This window comes from Callorhinus ursinus, unplaced genomic scaffold (genome assembly GCF_003265705.2).
Source record: "Callorhinus ursinus isolate GAN/ISIS: 27379988/994484 unplaced genomic scaffold, GSC_fseal_2.0 scaffold2479, whole genome shotgun sequence".
Classification (NCBI taxonomy): Eukaryota; Metazoa; Chordata; class Mammalia; order Carnivora; family Otariidae; genus Callorhinus; species Callorhinus ursinus.
The window spans coordinates 1-6,061 of record NW_027399533.1 but is presented as its reverse complement, the minus strand read 5'-3'; the positions used below and the strand labels follow the sequence as shown (position 1 = coordinate 6,061).

The following is a 6,061-nucleotide window of genomic DNA, read 5'->3' as shown; positions in this document are numbered from 1 at the left end:
GGTTTCCCTTACTTTCTTTCAGCAAGGTTTTGTAACATTCAGTGTACAAGATGTGCACCTTGATTACATCTATTCCTAAATATTTGGTTAATATTGATATTCCCTAAAATGGAATTGTTTTCTTAAATTCCTTTTTGGATGATTCATTGCTAGTGTATACAAATAAGAGAGATTTTTGTGTATTGATATTTTGTCCTGTAACTGTGCTTAATTAGGTAACTGGCTGTAATCATTTTTTGTTGATTCTTTAGGAAGCTCTATATAAGATGATGTCATCCCTGGTCTCTGAATAGAGAGAGTTCTAGTGTTTCCTTTCAGACGTGGAGGCCTTCATTCTTGGCTTATCTTTCTGGGTAGAACTTTCCGTCCAATATTTAGCAACAGGTGAAAACCAGCATTCTGTCCTTGTTCCTGATTTCAGAGTAGAGCTGTCCATCTTCAGACTTAAGCACGGTGTTTGCTAGAGATTTAATGAGAAAATTACTACTTATTCCTGCTTTCATGAGTATTTATGTCAGCAACAGCCATTGGACATTGGTTAGAACATTTTCCGCATCAATTAATATGACCACATGTTTTATTTAAAAATTCATTGTGCTATATAACATTGCGTGTTTCACTCTATTGAATAACCTTTGAGGAGTTTGGGCAGAGCCACTTGATTAGGGTGCACAGTCTATATATGAGTTCTTGGTATTGCAATTCTTCTGATCTAGCTTCTTACATCTATATTAAGAAAGGTACAGGAATGCATTTTGCTGATTTTGTGGGGATGGTAATAGTGGATAGGGTTAGGGTTAGGAGTTAGGGATTAGGGTTAGGTTTAGGGTCTCTGTCCTCTGCTGCACAGATCCCATTCTCCTCTGGTAACTAGAGTGATATTTTCAGAACATAACCTTTGGGCCATTCTGTGGTCTGCTCCTCTCCTGCCTGTCCTCTCCAGCCTCACCTCTACCACCACAGCCACCCTTCTATGGGCCACCCAAGTGTGTGTTCGTCCCACATGTGCCCTGGGCCTGACTAAAAGCCTTTGCTTTTGCTGTGCCCTCGGCCAGGATCACTCTTCCTTCCCCTTGCTTCATATCTGATTTGTTCCCCCATTGGCTGGGTCTGGAATTGCCCTCTGGTGACCTGACTCATGTCTGGTGGTTGAGTGTGCTTATCCCCTATTTAAATGTAGTGCCTGCCTTCCCGTTGTGAGTGATTTACTAACCTGCCGGGTATGGGGTAGGCCAAGGGAAGTAACCTTAGCGCCTATGCAAAAACATCAGTCTCAGAGGGTCTCACCACACTTGCCTATAATGGGGTAGCTACTGTCCTCACATGGGGGAGCAGGTAGTACCCTTAAAGGGGGACCAGCCATGGGACGTGGTTGGATAAGACTTTGAACCCTTTGGGGCTGGGAAGATGTAGACCTGGACCTGGAAGCTTACAGGCTTGGATTCAAGCCTGGGGCCTAAACAAGCCCCCTCTTCTTCCTGGTGTCGACTATTGCCTCCCATGTCCACGGGATGGACCTGATTCCTAACGTGGCAGAGTTTGAGGGTGACCCCTCCTAGGAATTCCAGTGTCTTACTGAGCACCTTGTCAGCAGGATGCCCAGCAGCCTTCCAGTGAGGACTCTACAGGAAGTGGAGACAGATCTGTGGGGCCAGCGGCAGCCTACTCAAAGCAAAATGGGACAGGTGGCCGGCCCTGCTGATTCTAGCCCCTCTGCAAGACAAAGAAATGAGGGCTGTGCCCAAAGATGCTTCCTTCCTGGAAGGCTGGGATGGGATCTGCAGGGGGGGCGACCAGTGGAGGGCACCTGCACGGTTTGCCCAGGAGCTCAGCACAAGGGGGAGTGTGCCTGGCTCCAGCATGCTGACTGTGGGGCTGCATGGGTTTCCAGCCTGCGAAGCCTCAGGCTCCCCTTTGGAAGACAGGCTGCTGATGGCCCCCATCTCTGGGAACAGACATTGGGGAGGTCCTGCTGGCAGATTCCCTCAGGAAGGCTAGGCGGTGGATGTTGCTTAAAGCAGTCTGAAAAAATGGGTCATAACACACCAGTCGACACTGGATGATTTACTCTTTGATCGTTCTAGAAAACAGTAGATACCTGCCAGTAGAACTCACATTGCATGAAGTCTAGGATATACTTACTTTTCATTACTTTTCAGGACTAGATTTTTCTAGAGGAAGTGCTAAACATGGCTCTTCCATTCTTTGCGTTGTGCAACTGGCCTCTGTTTTCAGGAGCCAATCTTGGTGCTCATCAACACTGCTAACCCTGAGGACTGCCCCCGTCACCTCCCACAGTGGACATGACCATGTGGCTTGGGGGGTGCTCACTGATGAGACCCCAGTGCTCAGTACACAGCAGGGACCCCAGATCCTCTGCTCAATGAGGGTGGAAGGAGGGAGTGTTCGAGGGATGAAGGGAGGGAGAGGGAGGGTTGCAGGTGGGGAATGAATGAGGGAGAGAATAAATGAGGGAGGGAGTAAATCCACAGAACCTGGGTCCATAAATCAGGAGTCCTTATTTGGGGTGAGGTCCGAGGGCATCACAGTCCAGCTCCGGATGGTGGCTCAAGGCACGTCCATCTGTCCTCCCAGTGCTGACCTTCCTTCTCCTTGGACCCACTGTCATCCTGGATCCTCTCCCCCTCCTCCTGAAACAATTCTCAATGTTCCCAGGGGCAGGGTGGCAGGAGGAGTGGGTCTTAGGTGGGGCTTCCCAGATCCTGTGTCCCGGATGACACCGGGACAGTAGCTGCAGGGCATTATATCATGAAAACTGGGAACGTGGATCCCATCCATCTCCTTGGGCATTAGTGTTGTTCCATTCCCTGCTCTCTCCAGCACTGCTGTGATGAACACTCCTGATAATACGTGTGTGAAAAACCGAGCCAGAGTTTCCGGGGCTGAGTCCGAGGCTGAGGATGGGTGCACCTGTGGCCTGGGATGGGTGCTGCTCACTGTTCTCCCAGACATGGGGTGCCTGTCACCATAATCTCCAGGGGACCTCTACTTCCTCACGTTCTCCCCAGGGCTGCTGGGCCCCAGAACAGACACCTGCCAGTCTGAGGGTGACCAGTGCTGCCTCCAAAGGGTTTCCATTGCCCGAGTCCTGACCCAGGAGCTCCGGCATCTCGGACACTTATTCCCTCCATGCCTATCCTTCCGCCTTGGACTTGAATGTGTTTGGTCTCTTTCCCTGTGGAACCCAATGACTGGGAGCTTGGTTTGGAGCAGAGTCAGGTGAAACCTTACTCTGGCCTTGGGTTGTGAGCAATGCTTTTGCCCTTTGTGGTGTGTCTCCAAGGTTTCTGCATTTCCTTGTTTATGTGTGAATCTCAGGAGGAACCAGCCCTGTCCTGTCTGGGGTCAGGCTGTGGTGTCCCAGCAGGACCATGGGTCTCGGCCCCGAGTTTGTTGCCATAATTCCTACAGTGGCCTCTTTGATTACATCTGATGTGTAATCCATCAGGGATTTCAATGTCAAATAAGGGAAATTTGATGAAAATTATACAGAGAAGAAAAGGAGTCCCCTTGGAAAATAGGGGGGCAGACACAAAGGCCCCTATTTTGTGATTCCAATTACAGAAACATCAGGAATAGGTAAAGGAACAGAGAGAGAAAGCAGCTTAGGGGTTGCCGGGGTCTGGGCTGCTGGAGAAAAAGGCAGGGAGGGTTTCTGGTTTGGGGACTCCTTTGGGGAATGAGATATTCTACGGCGATGTTCTGGGGTGTTGTGGCACAGCGTTGGGCATGTACTTAATGCTCATGACGTGTTCAATTGAAAACAAGTAATTTTATTTAAAAAATAATAAAAAGTGTATAGGACATGGAAGGATAAAATAACAGTTAATATGTAGCAGAGAGAAAGAACACAGGGGGAGGGGTGAAACAATCGGGCGGGGACTCGGGTTCTGGGGATGGAACTAAGGGTAATTTTATAAGGAGCTCTCCCTACAGGGCTGTGGGCTCTGGATGTGGTTGTGGGAGCCCTGCAGGACCAGGGTTAAGGGCAGGGCTCAGGATAAGGGAGGGACAGGGGCAGGGACAGTGGTAAAAGCAGGGGCAGGGGCAGGGGCAGGGGCAGGGGCAAGGGGAGGGACAAGGTTAGCTGTAGTGGCAGGGACAGGATCCAGGGCAGGAGCAGGGACAGGATCTGGGTCAGGGACAGGAACGGGACTGCTGGCAGGGGCAGGGGAAGGGGCAGAGGCTCTGGCATGGGTACGGACAGGGGCAGTAGCAAGGGTAGGATCTGGGTCAGGGACAGAGGCTCTGGCAGGGCAGGAGCAGGAAGAGGGGCAGGGGCAAGAACAAGAGCACAGGCAGGGGCAGGTGCCGGGGCATGACAGAGGCAGGGGTAAGGGAAGGGGCAGAAGCTGGGTCAGGATCTGGGTCAGAGGCAGGGGCAGGGGCTGGGGGGAGAAGGGGGAGTGGCAGGAACTGTAGCAGGGGCAGGGGCAGGGGCTGGCACAGGGGCAGGTGCCAGTTTTTCCTGGACAGGTCCAGGCTCTCTGTGGGTGGGTGACGGGTCACATGCCGGCTCCTGGTCTCCTCCTGATGTCACTGCAGGCATCAGCCCTCCCTCCACATCTGGCTCTAGCTCCTCAGGTGGTAGAGCAGCTGTGAGAGGAGAAAAGTTTACCCCTGTTTCTGCTCTCTGTGGGCCTTTGCAGAGACAGAGCCCAGCCCATATTCTCCAAGAGCAGCCACAGCCAGGAATGAACCATCACAGTGACGTCTGCCCAACTGCAGTCCACCACGGTGTGCTCTGTGCCCAGTCGTTGCTTCTGGCCCCACACCAGCCTCTGGGGGCTCCTCCCTGTTGGGCCAGCAATGACCTGTCCCCACACACCACAAACATCCAGCCCCAGCCTTCTCACCTTCGGCCTCGGCTTCCGTGGGCTCCGGCTCCTGGACAACTGTCCGGTGGACAATCACCTGGGACAGTGGTCTGGGTGGTGTAGGAGGTCTTCCCCTACAATCCCCAGCACCTGCCACTGGGGAAGCCTGTCGGGTCACCCCCTCTGTTGAGGAGATGGAGGGCGTGTCCACCAGCATCCTCTCCATGTCCTCCGTGGCCTTCTGCAAAAAGAGGGGCCGGTAGCCGTCCCCAAGTCATCACAGCCCTGCCCGGCCATCTGCACTGTCCTCTTGCCCAGGCCGCCTGCTGCACCCAGATCAGACACACACTAGTGGGTGCACAGCCCTGCATCCGGAATGCAGTGACCCATCCCCCAGCATGGCTATTGGGATAAACTTGGGCAGAACGGCAGTGCCTGCACACCCCATCCCACACAGCCAGGCTTGACCTTGAACATGACCTGCCCACTGGGTATCTGACCCCTCATCAGCCTGCTCCTACTCGGGGTGGCCCCACCCTGCATGACCCCTCTTTATACACACATACACACACAGGCACACACACCCCCATCCACACACGTGCACACACACACACACTCACACACCAACACACGCACACACACACACAGACACACACACAAACACACACAGACACACACACAGGGAGGGCACCTGGGATGACACAGGACATTAGAGTGAGTGGGGCTGGGTGGCCGGCTCTGGGCCTCCTGGTGTCACATTTCTGTCCTTCCGGCCAAATGCCCAGAGGCGGTGGGGAGACATGACATGAAATCCCCAACAGGGGACAGCGTCTGCAGGGTGTGCATTCTTCCGCCTGCAGCCTCCGGACCTCGGAAACCAACATGCAAACATCTTAGTTTGAAGATCTCCAACGAAATGAGCTGGGCAGGGGGCTGTCTGTGGAATGTGGATGCATGGTTACCAGGGTTCCAAATTCTGTTGGGCTCTGTTGTCAGGGAATTGAGGTCACCACTGCCTGGGGTCCCCTTATATCCTCCTCACACAAGAGCCCCCCGAGTGCCCCCCTCCACCGGCTGCTCAGGGTCATCCTCCACCCATGCCCCATCTACACAGTGACACCCACACAGCCCACCCACAGCCCCCTGGAGGCCTGGGTGCAGCTGGTGTTTCTGCTGTGATGGCACAGAGCTGGGTTCAGACCTGGTTTCTGTCCGTGCCCAGA

General features: G+C 53.3%; 1 pseudogene; it reads right to left on the bottom strand.

The window, feature by feature from the left end:
* Nucleotides 1–3,763: 3,763 nt before the first annotated feature.
* Nucleotides 3,764–5,730, bottom strand: LOC141372200 (uncharacterized; annotated as a pseudogene).
* Nucleotides 5,731–6,061: the final 331 nt, after the last annotated feature.